General features: G+C 38.2%; 1 long non-coding RNA gene across 2 annotated transcripts in view; it reads right to left on the bottom strand.

Moving 5' to 3' along the window:
- The window catches only part of LOC103462872 (uncharacterized), a 73486-nt gene that overhangs the window by 21915 nt on the left and 29554 nt on the right, over window positions 1-22017 (bottom strand). The window contains exon 3 of one of the 2 annotated variants that reach the window (XR_014086920.1): window positions 20813-20911. This is a non-coding gene — a long non-coding RNA (uncharacterized LOC103462872). Of the gene's footprint in view, window positions 1-12036; window positions 20912-22017 lie in introns of those variants that run through there. The other variant, XR_014086919.1, reaches the window with a different exon arrangement.

Here is a 22017-nt window from a genome sequence, read left to right as displayed (position 1 = left end):
TAAGGCATAATGGTATACTTGTCCAGACAAGTCTGCCCAGCTGTCTAAGAATCAAAAAGTTGAGCCATGAGGTATGAAAAAAAAGATAAATATTGCATTTCTTAAACTTCTGTTTTTGTTCTGTTTAAATCCTTATTTGCCCATCACTTTTCCTCCCACACATCCTTCCCTAAGTCTGTGTCTCTACAGCAGATAGCACCACTCAAACGCTCTTGGCAAGCTGCGAGACTTTCACAATCCAAGAGAACAATGTGAAATTAGGAATCAGTATGAGAATCTGACCACTGAAGAGTGTTTTGAAGGTCGAACAATTTTAGAAAGATAATTTTTCTTCTTTTTTTTTCTTTTTTTTTTGCAAAACAAATAGATTTGCTGAAATGAACTCCAGAATTTTGGCTGCAGGACAGCACCGCTCTAAGCAAGCACAGTTGAGGTCCTTTGAGTTTGAGGACAGAAAATGGACTGCGCTTCTGTCAGTATTTCCACAGGCCCCTGGATCTCCTCACCATGTTGACTAGTCATCCAAAAACCACCAGGAAATCGTGGTACAAGCTGACCCAGACAGAATCCCAAGCGTAAAACCATGTGACGTCAACGTGACCAACATCTATCATTAGCACATCTACAGACTTTATCTTCACGATCTCTTGCACATTAAACTGAAGCAGGTACGTCTGATGTGATGAAGGCAATTGACTTGTGAAGAAGACAAAGTGAATTACTGTTTTTGTGAGCACATGAGTTTAGTTTAGTTCAGTGAAGCTCTTTTTTTTTCTTTTCTTTTTAACAGGACCTCAATAGTTCTTTAGGGAAATTTGTTGGGAGGACACTACTGTCTGAATTCTGCTTTGCCACTAATCCCTGTAAATTACAATGTAACTGCATCCATGGAAAGTTAATTCAGTCACTACGCCCCTCCTGTTCATTCCAAATGAAAACTCCTGGAATAGCATCTGTATTTATTGCACCAATGCAAAAACACACACACACACACACACATATATATATATATATATATATATATATATATATATATATATATATATATATATATATATATATATATATATATATAATGAAATTACAGACATTTCTTCTTATTTACTTACGCACATTACCTGAATATTTCAAGACTACATTTAAAACTGAATGTATATATTTACACATTTTTATGACAAATTTGTCTGCCAAAAGCTGAGTGTCAGTTTAATCAAATGGGAAAGAAGAACATTTCTTCTTAGACTGCAGAGTTCAGACAGAAAAGGCTCTTTTTATGTTTGTCAAAATAATCCTTTGAGTGTCAAATTTAAATTCTTATGTGAAAAACTTTCAACAATAATTCTAATAAAACAATTCAAGACAAAAGCTATAACAAATAGAAGTCAGTCACTGTACAAAATCATAAAGAAAAAATCTGAAGGTTCTCATTGTTCCTCAAACACACTTAAACATTCATTTTTTCATACATTCATTTGTCCTCCAGTAACCCCACTGGAGGACAAATGAATCTAGCTTTATGAAAAATAGCTTTTTGAAAAATAGCTTTATGAAAAATAGCAAGAAAATAGCAAGAAAATATATGATTTTTGTCTCAATCAAATTATTTTAAAAATCATGCATTTTATCTATGAGAATTTCCTCTTCTTAAAAAAATCATTTATGACATGTTGGATGATTGGATCAAGACTTAGGCAACGTTTAAGAAAAAAATGTTGACCCAAAATCTACAGTCACTTTGCATTAGTTTTGCTTCAACTTCAGAGTTTAGATCTTTAGCTCGAGCCCTGCGACAGACTGGCGACCTGTCCAGGTGACCCCGCCTCTCGCCCGGAACGTTAGCTGGAGATAGGCACCAGCACCTCCCGACCCCACTGAGGGATAAGGGTGTAAATAAGATGGATGGATGGATGGATGGATGGATGGATGGATGGATGGATGGATGGATGGATGGATGGATGGATGGATGGATGGATGGATGGATGGATGGATGGATGGATGGATGGATGGATGGATGGATGGATGGATGGATGGATGGTCGGTCGGGTAGTGTGGACCTGGTAGTGTGGATCCTGGATGGATGGATGGATGGATGGATGGATGGATGGATGGATGGATGGATGGATGGATGGATGGATGGATGGATGGATGGATGGATGGATGGATGGATGGATGGATGGATGGATGGATCTATAGCTCGAGCTGAACACAACCGGAAATTTGGGCTGCGCCAAAATTATATGCTTGATGGTCGGGTAGTGTGGACCTTCTGTGGTGCGTTTTTAATAAGCCTACAATAGACACCACACAGAGAAGCTTAAACAAAAATGCATGGTATAAAGACTCTAATTAGAGCTAATTTGTCGGGTTGGGTCAGGTTTGGACACACGCCTACAATCTCGGATGGAGTGGGACTTTTTTAAGCCCAATCTAAACTCTACTCACAGTTATTGCTAATGTTCATTAATTAGTTTGTGTTTTTTTAGACATCTGAAGCTGTTAACAAATCCAGATACTTTTATTTAAGCTCTGGAACTTTGTTTATGCTGTACTTCACATATGGTTTTAAGACCGCCTTCCAATGAATTTTGCCTTTTGGGGGGTGGAAGAGAATGGCATTGTAGATTTAAAGAATTAAATTCAGTCTTACTTGAGCGGGAAACCAGTGATAGCAATAGTAAGCATGACAGCTTCACAGAAGCTGTCAAACCTTATATTTATTCATGCTATATTTTAATTAATTACACTAATAACGTTTACATTTTGTATTGTTCATTTGTGTTTTCTGAAAAAAATTTCCATTTCCACATTGTTGTATTATATTGTAGCTAGTTGTCACTATTTGATTGATTGATTGATTGATTAACTCTTCTACATTAATTTGGAAAGTGGAGAAATTGACAATTGAGGGGATTTTTTAGTCAACAAACCCTTAACTGGTTTACGTGTGGGTTTATGAAATAATTGATTAACCACCAGGCACGAGTTTGATGTCTTCAGTTTGCAGTTGCAGGTCATCTGACCTCTAACCCCACACCCCACATGATTAATGATTACACTGAGATGTAACCTTTGCCCTCAAGTTATATTAACATGCTCATATTTGTCACAATAGTCACGTAAAATGTCTGCTGTTAGCATAAAGCATCTCCTTAAAATACGACATGCTAGGCAGTCAGCTTTTGCAAATTATGTTTGTTACAAAATAGCACTTCTGGTAAAAAAAAAACTAGCTTTGAACATGATTACATTACTGTTTGAAGATTTGTAACATTAAGAAATATTGCTTGCCATCTGTGAATTTATTATTCTGCATTACCTTAGGAAAATCCCCCTTTAAATTGTAATTCTATCAGCTTTGGGAATGATATGTTAAGAGTTTTTTTTTTTTTGGTGCAGGAAGACGAGGTCTGACAATGAAGACGTATTTGGACTCTGAATGAGATTCTTTAGAGTGCTTGCTTGAGTGGGTGTTGGAGAGTTATGGCTTTAGCTGCCCTGTAGTTTATGTGCGCTCTGGGTAAAATGCAGAGCACTTTGAGAACATTTATCATAAAACACTGGGAAGGGACTCTGGTATAAAATGGCTGCTCTGTTCTGCCTTAGCATCTGCAATCTCATGTAAACTTTCCATATCAATAATGTATGACTCTATTGTTGATAAAAATGTCAGATCACCTTTTATTTGTTGCTTCAGAAATTATAATGTGGCTCTTTTCTTTTTTTTAGGTGTTAAGACTAATGCTCCCTCATTTATACTATACTTTATGACTGATCACCATAGAAGTTCATGTTAATGCAGAGTTATACTGAACAAACTAACTTCAATTCAAGCTGCTAGTGTATGAAGAAATGTAACCAAAGAGAGAAATTGCAGACTATCAACACAGAAAGGTAAAAAAACAATATGCTCAAAACAGATCACTAATAATAATAATAATCTACATTCACTGATATGTTTGTTACAAATTACTAAAATTTTTGAGTAATTTGTATTCACCATTTAAAGTTTCTGTTTTCTCTGATTAAATATCTGATGTCATAAGATGGTAAATCAACAGTAAAAGCCGCACAAAATAGGCCTTTTTTTTCAGCTAGCTCAACTTACATATAAATCAGCTAAATGTCAAAACTCAGAGCCCCTCGGTCCTCTTAATTTTTCTCCCTTTTGTGTATTTTTCCGAAAACATAAATAAAACCTACAGCCGCTCTCTCCAAAGGACACAAGCAGTGGGGGACTCCGAGCACATTGGCAACATTTAGCAGGTGACAAATGGAGTTTCTCAGGCTGAACCAGCCCAGAAGGCTCACTCAGATGGGTTGATGAATGTAGAAGTGAGGCCAGAAAGGCAGGTTTATTTTTATTACGTCTGTCAGAGAACCTTCGCTGTGTCTCCAAACCAAGTCTGCATTCACACTGTGTGCCACTCCAAGAGGGGAGTAGTCTTGAATCTCAATGATGGACTTGCAGAGTGCAACTGTAGCTCTCTGCAGCCTTAAATAATGCATAGGGAGAAGGCAGACTCTTGAAAACGAAATCCACATAAACTATTACAAGTGTTTTCCCTTGTTCCGTAAGGTTAAAACAAAAAAAAGCAGAGGAAAACGGAGAAAGACACACGAAGGCAATATCCAAACTTCAACCAGAACACCCCAGAGCGAGAGGAAAGTGTGGACACCAGGTGACACAGCTACTAATTGAATCTAAAAACAAGACAATGAAGGGCAAACTTACAAGAAGTGGCGAAACACCCATCATCAATTCACCGCATTTCCTCCCCAGTGAGAAAACACATGATGGCAGTGAAAAACACTGTTTCTGTATTTGGCTGCACACAGAGTACTTTATCTACTTGACAGAGGATCTGAAATCACAGAAAAGGTGTGCAGAGAAGTGAAAGAATATTCTTTTTAAGAGAATGATTCATGGGCTCCTGGCCGCGCAATTCATGAGTCAACAATGTACCGCGGGTGTCTTTGGGGGTGTGTTCAGGGAGGGGTGTGTATCAATAGGTAATAAATCTCCAGCCATTCCCAGGATGAGGACAGCCTCACAGGTGTCTCACTGTAAACAGAGCAGCTCCAGCAGTACACACAGGTCATAGAGATACTGTGACTCTGCACACCGGTAGTTCAGAGTGGAACAGCACCGTGTGCAGAACAGGGGAGTATCAAGGTAAAAACGCTAATAAAAGCTTTCACACACTTACGAACAGCGATGCAAAACAGGAAGGATGCAAAAGAGCTGACAAACTGTGTTCTGATGAAATTGGAAGCAGGTGGGACACCTTAAATAAAATTAGAAAGTTGGTTCTGGAGCTGAGCTGTGTAAAAGCTGTGGAGAAGGCCTAAGGGGCACCATGAGTGCAAAAAAAAGAGCTGTCAGTTAAATGAATGGTTGCTTTGCTTATTTCCATGTCCAGCCAAAGAAGAACTCGATAATGAGAGGTGTATTAACTGAGAGGTGTAGTCCTGCAAGTTGGTCTTTCTGAGTCAAATTAAAACACGTTATTCTTCATTAAAATAGGAATCACGGCCTGCTTAATAGAAACTGGCATGACACAGACACAGATTTAACCCTACCGGGACGAAGCCCGCTGTGGAGCGGGCAAGCACGTGACACATTTATAAGGCTTCGTAATAACACAGACGGCATACCGAGTGTTCATTTCACCTCTGGTGGACAGTACTTAGTTCAAAATTTATATTTTTTAATTTATTTTTATATTGGTTTTGTGGTTATTTACTTGAAAATAAAGCCAGGAATATGATCGATCATTTCCGCCTTACTGTGTGGGGGTCTAACTTTACCACATTTCGACACAACCAATGAAAATGTGTTGACGGTCTGTTGCTAGGTAGAACAGAGACATGTGGGGACAAACGAGGGGGGGGGGATTTGGATACGGCAAGAGACTAGGGAGAATTGATGCTGTGGATTTTACTAAGAGTGTTTCGATAGGTTTTTTATACAGTAAGTATGTTATTTAGAGTTTGTGGTGTGTGAAGTGTTAGTAGTAGTTTTGCTAGCGATCGCTGCATGGCTTCGTAGCGAGCTCTGACGCACTAAGAAGAGAAAGACTGCACGCCGGAATGGCCATTTAGACCTTGGCTTACCAGGGTTAATGTTGTAGTATCATGCAAAAGTCTACAACTTCCCCTACAACCACCAAGAGAAGCAGCCATGATGAGATCAAAGTGTGCCACCATTTGATGGGATCCCTAAAGACCCTTTGGAACCACAGTGATCTGTGCATAAACCTTTTACATTTTATTAACAGTATTATTTTTTTACAACACAGCAGTTCAACAAAGTTCCACATATATGTGGAATGTCATATTATAGAGTTAATGTATGTTTCTTTATTAAAATCTATAAAAACTTGCCATCATCATTTTTTTAATCTGCTCTTTTGATGCTGTAGGAGGTAAACTGAGACTTTTAAAGTATGGAAATATACATTTTAACATAATACCTAACCTGTATGTAAATTTCCACAAGCACACTTATTATCACACATCGTTTTGTAAATTTTAAGTCTTATTTTCAATCATTTATATTGTAGCACAATGGAAATCCACCTGAAATATTGCAAACAATCATTCTGTTCTTCAACAATAGGCTATCATTTAACCATTTTTTACCCGGAAGGATGTCAACGCTCCAAACGGCGTTCCTGAAATCAAATGATTACATATCTGAACTTCTCGGGTCACGACATTCCCTTCTGATGCGTCATCTTCGCTCCAGTCAGCCAAAGAGGGTTCTCGCCTCTAGTTCATCTGGAGTTCAGATGGAGACTCAGGGATTGTTCTCCCTGTCTGTGTCTGTGAGGTGTCTTTTAAGTAGCAGCCAGGGAGGAATCCTTTCAATTAGAATGATTTATGGGAGACCTCATTGAGCTTATTACGCATGGGCTAAGGCTGGGTGTTTTCCGCGCCATACAGAGGGTCATTTACGTGTTGATAACATGAAGAAAAATTGGAAGCATTGGAACAGCATCAAATCTCATCCTGACTCTCATCAATCTGCAATAATGTGCGCCCCATTAGTTTTAATGAAGTCTGTCTAACCAACAGTTTTCTCCTCATTTTCAGCCACATGACACAAACAACAGAAACAGACCAAGACAGTTTTTTTTTTTTTTTTTTTCCGACGGCAGTCTAACATTTTGCATGATAGCAAAGGTGGATATTATTAAGCTTTCTCCTCTTTTGATAGATTTGCAAATAATGCATATTTTAGCAGTTTCACACACTACCTGCTGTCTCCCAGGGTAGTCTAATGGCACGCCTAATAATGTTATCTTACAGTGTGTCTGCCGTGCAAGGAAAGCTTTTAAATCTCAAACAATTATGCCGGTTCTCATTATGCAATTCAGCAAAGACATTTAACTGGAACACTTCAACTTTGTAAAGATGAAAAAATACATCTTTAGCCAGAGATAAAAGGTATAAACATGTGTTATTTTTCCCTTGTCTAATACAAAACAGAGTTTGGGAAAAGTTGGACTTTAACAGCAATTTTGAAAGTCAGCACAAAAATACTTTCAACACAAGTTCTGACGACACTGTGGATGAAGACAGAGTACTGAATTTCATCTTCTGACAACGCAATGAGTTCATGTCAATTAATAAAATTGCCTTTCCAGAATTATAAAGTGCATAAAGCTCGTTTAAATTAACTTTAAAGATATCATTATGTAAAAACATTATTGATTTAATTTGTGCATTTTTGTTTTTATTATTAATAAGTTCCATCATTAGGTGAGACACAGATGTGTTGTCATGAGCTCCACTCAAACCCACTCATAACCATATCACCACCCAGAACTGCCTGAGCGGATGTTATTAAAATCGCATTGCAAAAGTAGCCAAAAGCGTGGCGGCAGCGTTACAAAACAGGTAAGGCATGTTAAATCATCATAGATAAAATAGCTTGTATCAGATAACTTCCACTAAGGTTGTTATTTAGCCACTCAATCTGTTGTTGTTCTTTCATGACAGAAACACAGGTTCATTTCCTGACTACATGGATGAGCTGCCCAATTTTATGCGTGCCTTTGAAGATAATTTAATGTTGCTCGGGCTTCTCTGATTTCAACTTTGTAGGAATTATTTACAGAGGAAAAAGGGGCAGGGTGGCTGTATCAAAATACTCTACGCCCCAGGTGATTATCCACAAGTCTAAGGCTGGACCTATTGATGAAATTGGCTCATGTTTATGCACGCGAGGGGGATTACTCTTTCAAACAGTCGGACCGCCATTCCATTTCTTCAATATGTAATTATAAACGGATTAGTCTGCATTCGAAATGCAAACACTCTCCTTACTTGGAACCATATCCTGTTTCAAATATTATTGCCAGATTACGCGTTAGACAATAAATGGAAGAGGTGTAAAGAAGAAAAAGACGTACAGGGTGAGACAATGCCTTTCGCCTCAAATCCACGGAGCTTCACAATGTTAAAGTCATATTGGGCTGCAGGCAATGAGAGCAAGAAACATGGTGAATTAATTAGCCTGGCAAAGAAAGAGGAGTGTCGTCCCGACCCCCTGATTTCATTGGTCGCTTAACCTGTCTGCCAGCTACATAATCACCAGCATTACTAATTAAGAAATACCAGTACACACTCTGTCCTTGTTTTCTGGCATTAGGCAGTTTTCTGTACTAAAGGTAAAAAAATGAGTATTCTCAGATTTCGCGATGTCACCATTCATCTTACGTAGCTCCAATACTTTAGAATCATTAGCCTAAGTTCAACAGTGTTGTGGACTGACTAGTTGTCATAAATATGTTTTTTTTAACAGTTAAGGAATAACAGAAGCAAAACGTTTAACTAGAGATCCACCACAAAATGTAGCCGTTGGGAAGGAAGGTTTTAAATCTTTCCAGAATCAATTGAATGTTGTTATTGGTGGGGCAGCTTTTGGTTGAGCTACATAGATTACAAACAGCAATTATAACATCTACATGACTATTCATAGGGAATACAAATCAGTCAGCTGAGTGTCTGATTTACTCATTGAAATTAAGCTTTGCATGTTGTTAATAAATAGATACATCTCAAACAATTAGGATGTGGCTGAAAAGTTGATTTATTTTATTTGTCAAACAAGACAAAGATAACTGACATATTTTAGATTCATTACAAACTGTGTGACATATGAGTATCTATATCATGTACTGTCATTATGGCTTAATGCTAAAATAAACCTAATGTTATGTGTCTCAGATATTTAAAATAATAAATAAATAAATTGTATGGCACGACTGCAAATCTACTAAAGTTTGACAGAAGCCATGTAGGAAACCCAACAAACATGTGGAAAATGGGTGTCTTGTAAGATGAAACCAAAAATGAAACTTGTTGGGTTGCATGCAAAACTCCAAGTGTGGTGGAAAACAAAGACTGTACAACATCATTTGTATCATAAAACATGTTGGTGGCATCATGACGGCACAAACTGGGAAGCTGGTCAGAACTGATGGGAAGATAAATGGAGCTAAAGTCAGGGTAATCCTGGAAGAAAACTTCCTAAAGGTTGCAAAAGATTTGGGATTGAGGAGAAGGTTCTCTCTGTCACAGGAACATCACTCTAAAATAAAATAAAACTCACATATTAAAATGCCACAGTTATCATCCAGACCTAAATATAATTGAGAATCTGTGCCTAATTTTGAAAATGAATGTTCACAGACGCTCTCTTGCAGTGTGACTGATCTACACCATTTCTGCAAAGAGGAGCAGGTAAATAATTCAGAGACATACCCTAAAGGTCTTGGAGCTGTAAATGCACTAAAAGGTGATTCTACAAAGCATTGGGTCTGCAAGGCTGAATACAAATGAACAAAACATATTTTTATACGCAAGAACTTGCATAATTTTTATACACTTTACGATAATGAAGAGCATATAAGTTTTTACTAGCAGGTGGGAACATGGCCATCAGTCCGTTAAGTGTTTATTGTTACTCTACATGTATATATCTCTCTTATTTTTAATATATTTTATTATATTATACTGTTCTTTAAAAACTCAAACATGATCACTTTAACATTGTACAAACAAGATATCAAACTTGATGGCTGACTGAACTAGACATATTGAGCACACATCGGTTACCTGAATGTGGCTTTAAAACAGGTTTTGTGAACTTTTAGAAACTAATAGTGGTTGTGTGACTCTTTTCCCTTTAACCAGTAAGACGTCCCACTGCACAGTGTTGTGATGTTTGCAGGGAAGCATTATTACAGCTAAGGGAGCATTTTGGCACGATAAAGAGGTGGAGGTTGAGAGAGTCCAGCCTAGTCACTCGTCCAATATGGAGGAGTAACATCAGAAACAGAAACAATAACTGCTCTTCCTCAGCAGTGGAGCCCCCATGCATCCAAATGCAGAAAAATGACAGGAGGTGACGTTCCCGGCTGCATTACTTTTGAGTTATGGAGGCGATTTGCAATTCAAAGAGTCTAAGGAGTGCTGACCACAACACTAACGCCTCCACAGGCCCACTGAGGCAAATAAGACCAGGGGCAATTTGCAGCACTTTTTGCTTGGAAACCGTTTTAGGCCAAGTCATGTAAAATAAAAATATGATAAATACCAAAACTAATGAGGCCAAATTTTGTTTTGAGATAAAAATAGGGGTGGCGTTGGGACTTCACTTAATGTCAAGGATACCTGCTCTTGGCTAAACTTTATTGGCCTTGAGCATGTTACGAAGCAGCTAAGATGTTCCACGGATAAATGGATGCTTTGCATATCTGCTAAGCCAGTGAAATTGCAAGTTAGGTGTTCTATTTAAAACAACGTGCACATTGTAAAACTCTAGAACAGATCATATGCAACAGGGACCAATTACTCCTGCCAGCTATAACGTCTTCATCAGGTCTGTGTTGGAACCACAGAAGTAATGGTGGAATATTTCTCAAAGCATCTTACCTAGCCAAAGGCAAAAAAAACAAGATTTTTGGGGTGTGCACAGAAAAAATAGTGCATTTCTTTTTACCTTCACATGGGTCGTCTTGAGTTTCTGTTGTTCACGTTTTACAGTTTTAGGTCAGCATGCACTTGTTTGGTCGACTCTCTTTTGGTGGCCTATGGTGGTTCAGTGATAAACTAGCAACTTACATGAATTCATGTATTTGCCGCTAAGTTTCAGCCGCACCTTACAAAACTGGACAGAATGGAAAAACAGCAGGAGTGGTTTCAGAGTTTTGTTGCTTTCAAATTCAGAAAGAAGCTGGAGTAGAAAAATGAAACGGTAAAACAAAAAGCTACGTCATGCAATATTGTCCAGTGGAAGAAAAAATGCTTCAGATTCACTGTAAATAAATAAAAGCTATCCAATGATTTAATTTCAAACATCTTGAAGGAAGTGGTTAGTGACTAATGCTAATCTAAATTTCTTCTAGGGATAGGACTGGATAAAGTGTATATATTTTAAACTTGTGTACTTCAGCAATGATTTGCAGATTTTCTTGCATGACCACCTGTAAATCTAATTGATTAATCGACAAGTTGACCTCTGCAATGTGAGAAGGCAAAAGCCATTTTCTCATGCAAAAGGATCAATCAACACAACAAAAAGGCATCTGGCTGCTAATCAGAGAATGCAGCCTCAAGGTGAAGATAACCAATTTCAGGTTTTCTGCAATTAAAACCTGAAAAAAATGACACAGTCCGGTGTCATTTGTGTGTATCCTCAAGCTTTTTCATCAAATGTACTCTAAGTGAAAAGAGAAAAAAAAAAACCTTACGGTTTCAAGTTGTTGTAGTTTCTTGACAAGCACACATGACAAAAATCACTTTGATTATGTTTAACTTTAGCACGATTTCAGTCTTTTTGGTCCTGAGTCGATTCGTTTTTTGCGTTTAAACCAACAAACTCAGCCTCTGAAATGTGTGGCAGTTCAATTAAAACTTGCATTCAGTCTCAGTAAACTGGACATTTTCCAAGAGTGCATTTTACACAACACAAATACCACAGAAATATTTAAATATTAAACCTAAAAAGGGCACTGCCAGGCCTTTTAAATATCTAAGAGCGTATCCATATTGAAGTGTTTGCAAAATAACAAGCTGTTTTGCATTTGAAAGAAACAAAGCACTAAAACTATCAGAAATATCATCTTACATTTAACTTAAAAATGTGTACACCTCAGACTGACTTCAGAATAGCAAATATAGGCAAATGGTAATACTGGTGGAGCTCCATTAATAAGAACAGCTTAAAAATTATTTCAGTAATTCAGTTTAGACAGCAAGACCCACATTATATAGATTCATTACAGACACAGTAATATATTTTGATTATGTCTTGAAGCTCAGAAAAACTCAAAATTCAGAAATTTCAAGTTATTAATTACAGAGTTGTCAGTCTACTTAGAAGAATGCCAATGCACTGTAAGGTTTATGATGCCAATACTCGGTCTGGTTGCTTTTTGAATAAATTACAACATCAGTGCAGTGTGGCATGCAGAGATGTGAAGTTACTCTAATAGTGCCCTTCATCCCATCTGGATTGTTAGGTCTGGTTTGTCCCTCATGTTCCTATTGACTATACCTGAGGCCATCTGTAAGTTTTGGGTCTGGCAAGCTTGCTGGACAATCTGACACAGAGATACCAGGACCTTTAAATAAAGCATCTGTGCTGTTAGCAACATGGACCTGCATGCTGCTAATAGCATGTCTGCATGCTATTAGCAGCAGACATGCTGCAACATGAAATAAGATTCTTCATAAAGAGAAGCTGTGATAAGCACAGGCTCCCCAGAACATCACTAACAATGAAACTTCACACTGAACCGTAAAGCAACGTTGATTGTGTGCCTCTTCAATCTTCAAATCAAATCAACATTTTACCTTTCTTTGGAAAGAGGCCGTTGGATAACAATTCTGTCATTTTTGTTGACTTGAAGAGGCTTCACACATAAATTGACGTTTGTGGCTTTGTGATGGCACTGGAAACACTGACTTCACCTTGTCTATCACACTTTTTCCTTTTACTCAACTTTCCATTAACATGCTTGGATACAGTGATACTTGAACTGCCAGTTCTATTGCCGATTGGTCTCTTGTGGATTGGTCTCTCAGATGTTATTAATGACTCTCTTCTGGACAACTCCCAAGTTAGTTGCCATGTTTTCTCAATGCAAAATATTTCTGTAGATCCTCATTCAAACCATGATTTCAGAACCCAAACACAAAATCCCAGTAAGTGTTTAAAAATAAGTAAATATATAATTGTTACAGACAAAAAGCATGGAATTTTTTTTTTTTTTTTTTTCCCCCACAGAGGACTCAGACTGAGAACAAAATGTTCAACATCACCCATTTCTAATGTTTTTCTAGCTCCTATGAATCACTGCTTTTGGCATATTCCTGAAAACAAACTGTTTCCAAGCCCTCAAATCTCAAATAATCACCAGAGCTGCTTTATGGTCGAACTATCATCATGTTAGCAGGTGGAGAAGCTACCAAAAGATGCAGACAAATGATTGCATAATACAATACAATAACAAATCCTATTAATTTAAACACCAAGGACACAGTTTTCATTCAGAACTTGGATCCTGTTTTATTATTCCCCCTCCAACCTATTCCTATGAGACAACAAACAACATAAAGGGTTCTAATAGGATTATGGTCAATGAAAATATGTCGGTGCAAAGTGAAGACAAGAAAGGAGCAAAGTGAAGGAGAAGAGGGAGGTACTTTCCAAATTTCAAGGTCAAAAATAAACAGAAATTCTCTAAGGTGGTTATCAAACCCGTTTCCTCTGGATCCATAGTTAAGTGCCGAGTTGTGCTTATTTATTTAGCTTCTGAAACATTCCTCAGGTAAAGCCAACAAATAAAATAGCAATCCACGTTTTAGTATCAGTCTTCTTGATTCTGCATTCCCCTTTTCTCAGGTTTTCTAAATTACTTAAAAACACATCTGTAAATGAAAAAAACCAACCTAGCTTTAGCTGTTAAATAAGAAGCAATTTATCATTAGCACTCATCTCGCTTTGCTTTTCTCATGTTTGCTTTGGCCTGAAACTGACTTCTGCCCACAAGGTTATGAGACTCAGTGGTGGGATCTAGATCTGCTGACATCCACAAATACATGGCAGCCGTCAAATTTACACAAAACGGCACAGGGTGGGAAGGAACCCCTTTATGGCAGAGTCTGAAAAGGGATAAAAAAGGACAGGCAAAATTTTGCCTGTCACTTTGCATTAGAAAATAAAGCCTTCCAGCTAAATGTGCACCAAGAAACTTCTAAACAAACTACTGCTTGGTGATAAACGGTCCTGTGCTTCCAAAGGACCACCTACCTGACAGGAAAATCAGGTCATCCACCTGGAAGTGGTCAGAGCCACAGACACTAACAAACAGCGTGTGATTAAGGTTGGCTATTACTCAAGACTTTGGCTCACACACAGAGTAGACCGAGGTGTAAAAGAGAAGATATTTAAATTGAAGTTTCAAGTAAGCAGTGCGCTGCATGTGTTCTCCCCAGAAGAGGATGAGGGTCACCAGAAAAAAATAAATACTTCAGACTTTAATCTCAGAATTCTGACTTTTCTTCAGAATTAAAATTGTTTAAATTGTTCATGCACCATCAACATGGGCTTTCAGTGTCAGTGTGGGTAAACTGCATGTTTACAAGTCCTATAAACAAGGAAGAAGCCATTATGTGACTATTTCTCACACAGCGTGCTATCAACATACAGTAACCGAAATACATCTGAGAATGTTTGGTTATTTATTTGGATTTTGACATCAGCTGACTCCAAATGTATGTCAAAATCCACAGAATCCGATTTTAAAGTTAAAAAAAAAAAAGTCAAAACTTTGAGTAAAAAAGACATAATTCGGAGAATAAAATCATAATTTTGAGACAAAAGTCTTTTTTTTCCAGTGGCCCTAATCTTCTTCTGCAGCTTTTTCTAAAACTGGACAATAATAGAACAAACGTTTAGAAATGAAATATAAATTCTCACTGCATCCAATTTTTGGTCATATTAGTTTATTTGAAAAAAACAAACAAAAAACTTCTTTCAATCTGGTTGTACAGTTTTAAGTACATTTCACACTGCCTGAAATGAAAGTGATGGCATAAGCAGTATGCTGCAGGTGCAGGAACATCATGGCATTTAGTCATATTTAGATTGTATTCTTGCTTGTAGATCTTTAATAATTAAATTTGGTCATACCATTCTTCCCTGATCTGTTTTATGAACTTCTGCCATCCTTTTTTAATTCTGAAATTACTTAGATACAATTGTCTTAATCACTAATGAGTCTGTGGGTGGAAGTAGAGTTTAGTCTTTGGGCAGCAGAGGAACATCCCTGCAGTTGTTTTCCCTTTAAATCAGAGAACATCCTCCAGCAAGCTGGCCATCTACCTCCTACTGTGACACATTAATTAGCACTTCCTGTGTACAGTCTATCACAAGCCATAAATACATAATGGACAAAAATGAGTCATATTCAGACAACAGATATGAAGCACTGAGTAAATACAATGGCCACATATTAATGAAACCCAAAAAATAGAAGCACAATTTTGCCCTTATCAGTGGGAAAGTGGAAATTATTGCAATTTACACATTTTAGTCAGTACAATTATTAGCTATAACTCAGCTGTGTCACCTAAGACCAGATGAAAGTGACAGACCAAAAAGAGAACCTGTCACAATCAAGCACAGAGAACAAGTAAATATTCTTCAAACTCTGACTTTAAGTCTGTTCTTTTTGGTCTAATTAATGTGTTAACATGGACAATAACTTTAAAGTGATCCTCCTCTCAAAAGCCGACTCCGTCTTTGCTAAGGACGATGAAAAATGCAGCAGAAACTGGCAGGTCATTCATCTCTGTTGCCCCGGTGGGTGGTGCTGGCTACAGGTTGACTAATGGTCCTGCTGAAATGCTTCACATGTCTGAATAATGACAAGCTATAAAAGCTAAGCTGACTATAGAGTCAACTGGCTGTTTATAGGGTTGAAAGCTGTAAAAGTGTTAAAATAAAGAAACCGCACTGGATATGATGATGTTGGGCCCAAGCATTTAGGCGGCACTGGCATAATAGTGTCCCAGGTAAACACGAAGAGCACAAAGGTTACAGTGCATCCTATAAGAGTGCTGTTTGATTCCAGACCTTTTTTTAACTATTAGAGCAATGAATAAAAAGATAAAACTAAACATGATAACAGGTCATTGAGTTGTTGTTTCTTATTTTCAGTTTTCTGAAGGACAAATATCTAATAATGCTTAATAAATGCTTAATTGGTCATAAATTACATCTCTTATCTTTGATTTTTTTTTTAAATAACACATCGACTGTAACATTTTACTAATCAGCATTTTGGAATTTTTACTCACTGACTGAATCCACAAACATTTCAGAATGAGGTTAAATTGGATTTCTGGTCATTAAACTGGCTCCAGTGGAAATGACAAACCACACATTAAAAGCGCTATTGTTTTTTTTGTTTGCTTGTTTGTTTTGCTTTTTACATAAAAATTAAGATACCAGATTGTGCTTTAAATATTTTTTTTTTGTATAATATATTTTGATCTAGAAAAGCAAAGAGTTATAGATTTTGAAACAGAGCTTGTCCAGATGGCGAAAAGCAAATATGTGGTATTATTCCAGGCTTTTAAAAATCAAAAGCCAGTTTCCATGTTGCACTGTTTCCTGGTTTGTGAATCAGAAAACAATAATATTCTACCATTTGCCATTTCAAAGTGAATATATTGCACTCACATATGTAGATTGTTATTTAAAAGTGTAGAAAAAATCTTGAAAGGAGAAAGTTGGATCTTTAAAAGTATGGCATTTAAAAATGTAGGGACCACGAGGGTCCAAGGAAGACAGCGCTGGCTGGAAGAAGGAGGGCTAAATTCAGGATCTGTGTTGAGTTTGGAGTTTTACCTAATCTGAATTGCTCCTGCTAATGCCCCTCCCCGCCTCCAGCCTTGCCCCCCCTCTTCTGTTATTGCTCCTTCTGCTCCTCATGTCTGTTAAGTCAGCATGACATTTTATGATGCCTGGATATTAAAACGCAGTTTCTATTATGTGTGAGAGGGAAGTGGAAACAGCCACGCTCATGCTCGGTAATTAGGGGAAGCAGGCCGAGGGTGTATTTATGAATGCAGGGAAAGGCTAGAGGGGGACCAGGGGAATTGGTGTGTAATGTCCTGCTGTCAGAAACAGTTTTCTCCTTAACTCTATACAGAGCACCGTTAAGGGTGGAAATCATTTTGAATCTCATTTATGATCCATGATTCCTCTGAATCATTTGGTTCATTTGTCCTCTGTGATCAGTCCAACAGAATAACGCTTGTTGGAGCGCTGATGAAAGTAGTGCCAAACCGTTTTAGCAAACGGCGCTGTGGCAGGATAGATTTGATTATACCTGATGAGACGAACGCAGAGGGGTAACACAGTTAGTTTAGTCTGTAACACAGTCTGCTTAGTGCTGTCGACAAGGCCATTACGTTTGTACGTTATTTTTCCTTATGTAAAAGTAATTGCAATACAATCCAATTCCCAAGATGTCCTACAGCTAAAAATAATGCACAAGCTGGTCTTTAGGCAAGAGCTATAAATAGGTCCAATAAGCATCATTGTGAATTTGCTTAGGAATACAAAACATCCATTTTACATGACAACCAGCACAAGTTCAGAACGTTTTGCACTTGCAACGCGTTTGTATTTCTCTTCTTTTTTTTTCTTTTTTTTTGCAAACTGTGCACCTGGGAAGCAGGGAAATATAGACTTGTAACATGAAGTAAACTCTGGAGCACGTTCTTCATTGTTCTAGGAAAACACGATTGCTATATATTTTTAATTATTTAAGATAAAGACATATCCAGTTGTTGTTAACATATTGCTTACTTATTTGTTCCTTTCGACTGTACACAGCTGTAAATATGGTAAATTGGTTAAACCTAATCAAACCTTTAATTGCAAAGTGTACTGGATTGGACTTCACGAACAATGGAGAAAATACTGGTTACCAGGCAGTCAGACTAATAAATGACTCAATTTATAAAATATAACCTTTTTACGGCTACACTGTACAATCAGCCATTTTAGACAGCATTGCCAAATTTTGTAATACTATTCTTTCTTGTTTCTTTTTTTTTTTTTTTTTTTTTTTATTGTTTTGACCATTTACACAAGAACAATAAAGTGAATCAAAACTATTCTGTGATTCATTTACAAATGATTTTTTCCCCCTTACTGTGTTTGAACCTGGACATGACACATTTTGGCCAGGTTACTTTTCATCTCAAACAAAATGGAGATTTATTTTTCTAGAATTTAAACAAGGAGCTGTATCTTCAGACATTAGGAGGAAAAAAAGAGTTAATGGAATGAAGACACTGCTGATTAGTTATCAGATTTGCTTAGATGTGCTCCTTTTATGCCTTGTATATTCAAGATGTGGCTTCGGCCCAGTGAAGCCGTACTGCAGCTTGCTTTTCCCTGCACAAGAACATTAAACAATATTTTTAGTAAGACCCACCAGGCCCCCAGCTCAATAACAGTTTGAGACTGTGAGAGAAAAGAGTGGAGGTGGTTCAGACACCTCTGAGCCTGGAGGGCTGCTCCGGGCTCTCCCAGGAACCACAAAGCAGCACAGGTCACTCTCAGGTTTGTTGCTTTTCGTTTTCTCCACAGCTCAGGGACAAAATGAAGCCTTAACCTTGTAATCCAACCAATGTGTCCCCTGGTAGCACTTCTGGATTTAAAGCTGGGAAATTACACTTCAGGCCTAAGAGGTAAGGCGGGAGAGATGTGATTTTCAGCAAAGCCGACAGAAGTCGACAATTTAGATCACAAAACCAAGAGACGCGGACTGTTGTTTGATCACTCCTTCAAGTGCAATACTCTTTCTGACACAGGCACCGGAGTGAGTTGTTACTTACATAAACAAAGAATATATAACACCTGTGTTTATTTTTGATCTGATTTTATCTTTGATGGTTTTGTTTGGAAAGGTGGAGCAGGCTGAAAAGTGACAGCGGTCACTCTGCCACCTGTCACAGTGTGGTTTCAAGAGAAAACACACCAGCATTCTTTCTCCTCAGAGCCAGCTCAGGCCCTTCAGGCCACTCCATCTGCCGCACAATCAGCCCTCTGTTTGAGAATCTGGGTGGGTCCGTCTCCTTCCACCAACACTTCTGTGAAAACAACCTGATCTCAAACACAGACTCTCCCTCTCTCGCTATTCCATGTGTAAATACATACTGCTGAGCCCACTTCTAAGCCCACTGCCCACCACAGAGCAGGAGGACCTATGGGGAACCCGACCCCATTCCTGCCACTTACCATTACATTCATGCCCTTCTACTTGATGGAAAACATATGCGTGTGTGTATTTAGCGCAAAGATGCATGTAAATGTAAGTCTGCCAAGGCTACGCTGAAGCAACGTTGGCTGTAACCGTGCACACCTTATTTCAAAAGCTCACAAATGTTGGCAGGACACATGATTTAAGCCATTTCATGCCTTCACTTGAAGCCTTGATCTTTACCTACCAGTCAAGCATATTTCCATAAACAGCTATTCTGACAAATCTAACCGTGCCATCGTCTGACCACTGAGGTCAGATTAAATCAATGCAACAATTACACATACGAGCTTATTTTGCATGCGCAAAATGTTGCATGAACAAGTCAGCTCTGTTTAATGTCTGAATAAGCATTCTCATCAGACGTGAGCATCACAATCCTTTTTGGCTGGACTGAGCCAAAAAGTCCAGCCAATACGTGCACGTATCGTGTTGTGCACGATACGTGCACAACACGATACGTTTTGCTTTTCAGATTAACGGCAGGGGTTGCAGCCACACCAGATTACCCCCTGTGCACACAGAGACAGTTTGCCAAAGTTTGTGTACATGTATAGTTATTTACACGGCACATTTTGGAAAACAAGTGATACTCAGAAATCCTTATTAATTAAAATGCTAAAGAATGCTTCCAGCAATAAATGTCTGATCTAGTTTTATTTGTCTCTGAAAAGAAAATTATTTTATTACAGGTAGGCATAACAACTGTATGTTGTTTTAATCATAACACTAAGGAGAACCCTGAAGTTTAAACATCAACAACCACTTTTACAGTACTGATCAAGGATGTTATGATCATGTGCACCTGATGTGATATGCCTATATAAAATTAGAAATGGAATTTGAAAGTGGAAATGAATGTGGATGAGTCCTAATTCATTCGTCCTCATCAGCAGAACTATGGTAATCATGAAACATGACCCTTGTCTACATTAGAAACAGTTTTGTCTTTAAAATCCATGATGCCCTTTAACATTAGATAGAGGTACAAAATAGCCATGAATTTCATGTGGTAGTAACAGGTATGTATGGTTTAAGAACTAAACAGTTTAATTTTCGTTTGGTTGAAGGAGTTACTCCAAACAAAAGAAGAAGATAGTTAAACTCTAGGTCTTACATTTATGCCTAAGAAGGACTACATGCACAGGAGGACTTACTTGTTGTTCCCTCAGGTAGTCATATGATTCATTGTCCTGCTCTCTAACACCTTAACAACTCCGCTACGACACATGACAGCAGGGACGAGGCTTTTCCTGTGTGAGCATCCTCTGTACTCTCATTATGTGCTATGACACCAGGGAAGCTCTTAATGTATAATGATGAAAATGTGCCACTTTGACAAAAAAAAAAAGGAAATTCTTTGGCTCACTGAGAGAAACACATGAGCCGACATATGGTTCAGTGTATTGCAGTCGACATTGACATATTGTAAGTTGAGCTGCAGAGGGGCTTACATGAAGAGGAGGCTCGTCCAAACGCCCGACTCCATAGATCATCAGAGACAGAGAAGTCTCCCTCAGCCTGTTCGTGTTCCTAAAGTGGGCTCATTCAGTCTGAAATGAAAACAGAGAGGAAACCCATTTAAGTTTGTGGAGTACGACTGCATTTGTGTGTGGCATGAATCTCTGACGGGCCCAGCAGGGCAAGTCGATTTTCTTTGCTCAGACCACACATGCAACATGCTTAAATGCACACATTTGACCGCTAGAACAACCAAATCACACGCAATTTAAAGCACAAGCCAAGAAAAACGTAAGCTGCACTTTCACCACATCCACCCCCTGTAACAGAAAAGCTCATATAAGTATTTTTTGGTTGCACTAGTTAAGGACTCTCAGAAGTGATGTGTCTTTGATGAACTTTGTCAAATGATACGATAATTACAAGTGCAAAGTGTTTGCCAGAATACTCAGCCCCTACCAGCTCCATCCCCTGGGGGGGCCAGTCAGCCAAATAAACAGATCCGGTTTCTAATAGCTGAGACATGTAATGAGGAGTCATGCCAGATCAAACTGCTACCCATTACGCTCATTCGTCCGCTAAAATATTCCTCAAGTTGACATTCCCCATTCACAACGGCGATCGTGCTGTTGCTGGAGGCAGGAGTCTTGTTTATACTGCCTTTTAGTGAGGCTGTCTCTATTTTGAGAACACACTGGAGGATTTTGTGTCTCCAGAACATCTTCGACACACACAAAAATAGACAGAGAAGAGTAAAATATACAGTAGATAAGCTCTCCCTGACAGGCACACACACAGACGATAGCCCAATTGATTACTTCTGGCACCAATGCATCACTCAACCCATAACTCACAATGAAACTATAATCATGAAAGGCAGTGATACACTGTCTTCATTTCGAGACAATAAAGAAGAGGAGCAATTTTTTATTTATTTTATTTTTTTTTTTTTAAGACTCTAACCTGTGTTTTTTCATTACAGTTTTGTTCCTTGAAGGCCACTTTATTGACAGCAATTTTGTCCCAGAGGACACCATCTATGTTCGCTAAGACCAATGCCTGTTATCATTAGATCCTAAACTCAGGTATATTTGCTCTTGCCATTTCCACAACATTTCAGGTTGTTAATGTGAGAACTGACCTCTCATCGCATTCGTCCAACATGAATGTTGTCCAGGTTCAAATACACAGTACAGGT

Source organism: Poecilia reticulata, chromosome 3 (genome assembly GCF_904066995.2).
Source record: "Poecilia reticulata chromosome 3, P_reticulata-male-v2, whole genome shotgun sequence".
Taxonomy (NCBI): Eukaryota; Metazoa; Chordata; class Actinopteri; order Cyprinodontiformes; family Poeciliidae; genus Poecilia; species Poecilia reticulata.
Note: the sequence above shows the minus strand (reverse complement) of the source record. Positions and strands in the feature narration are given on the sequence as shown.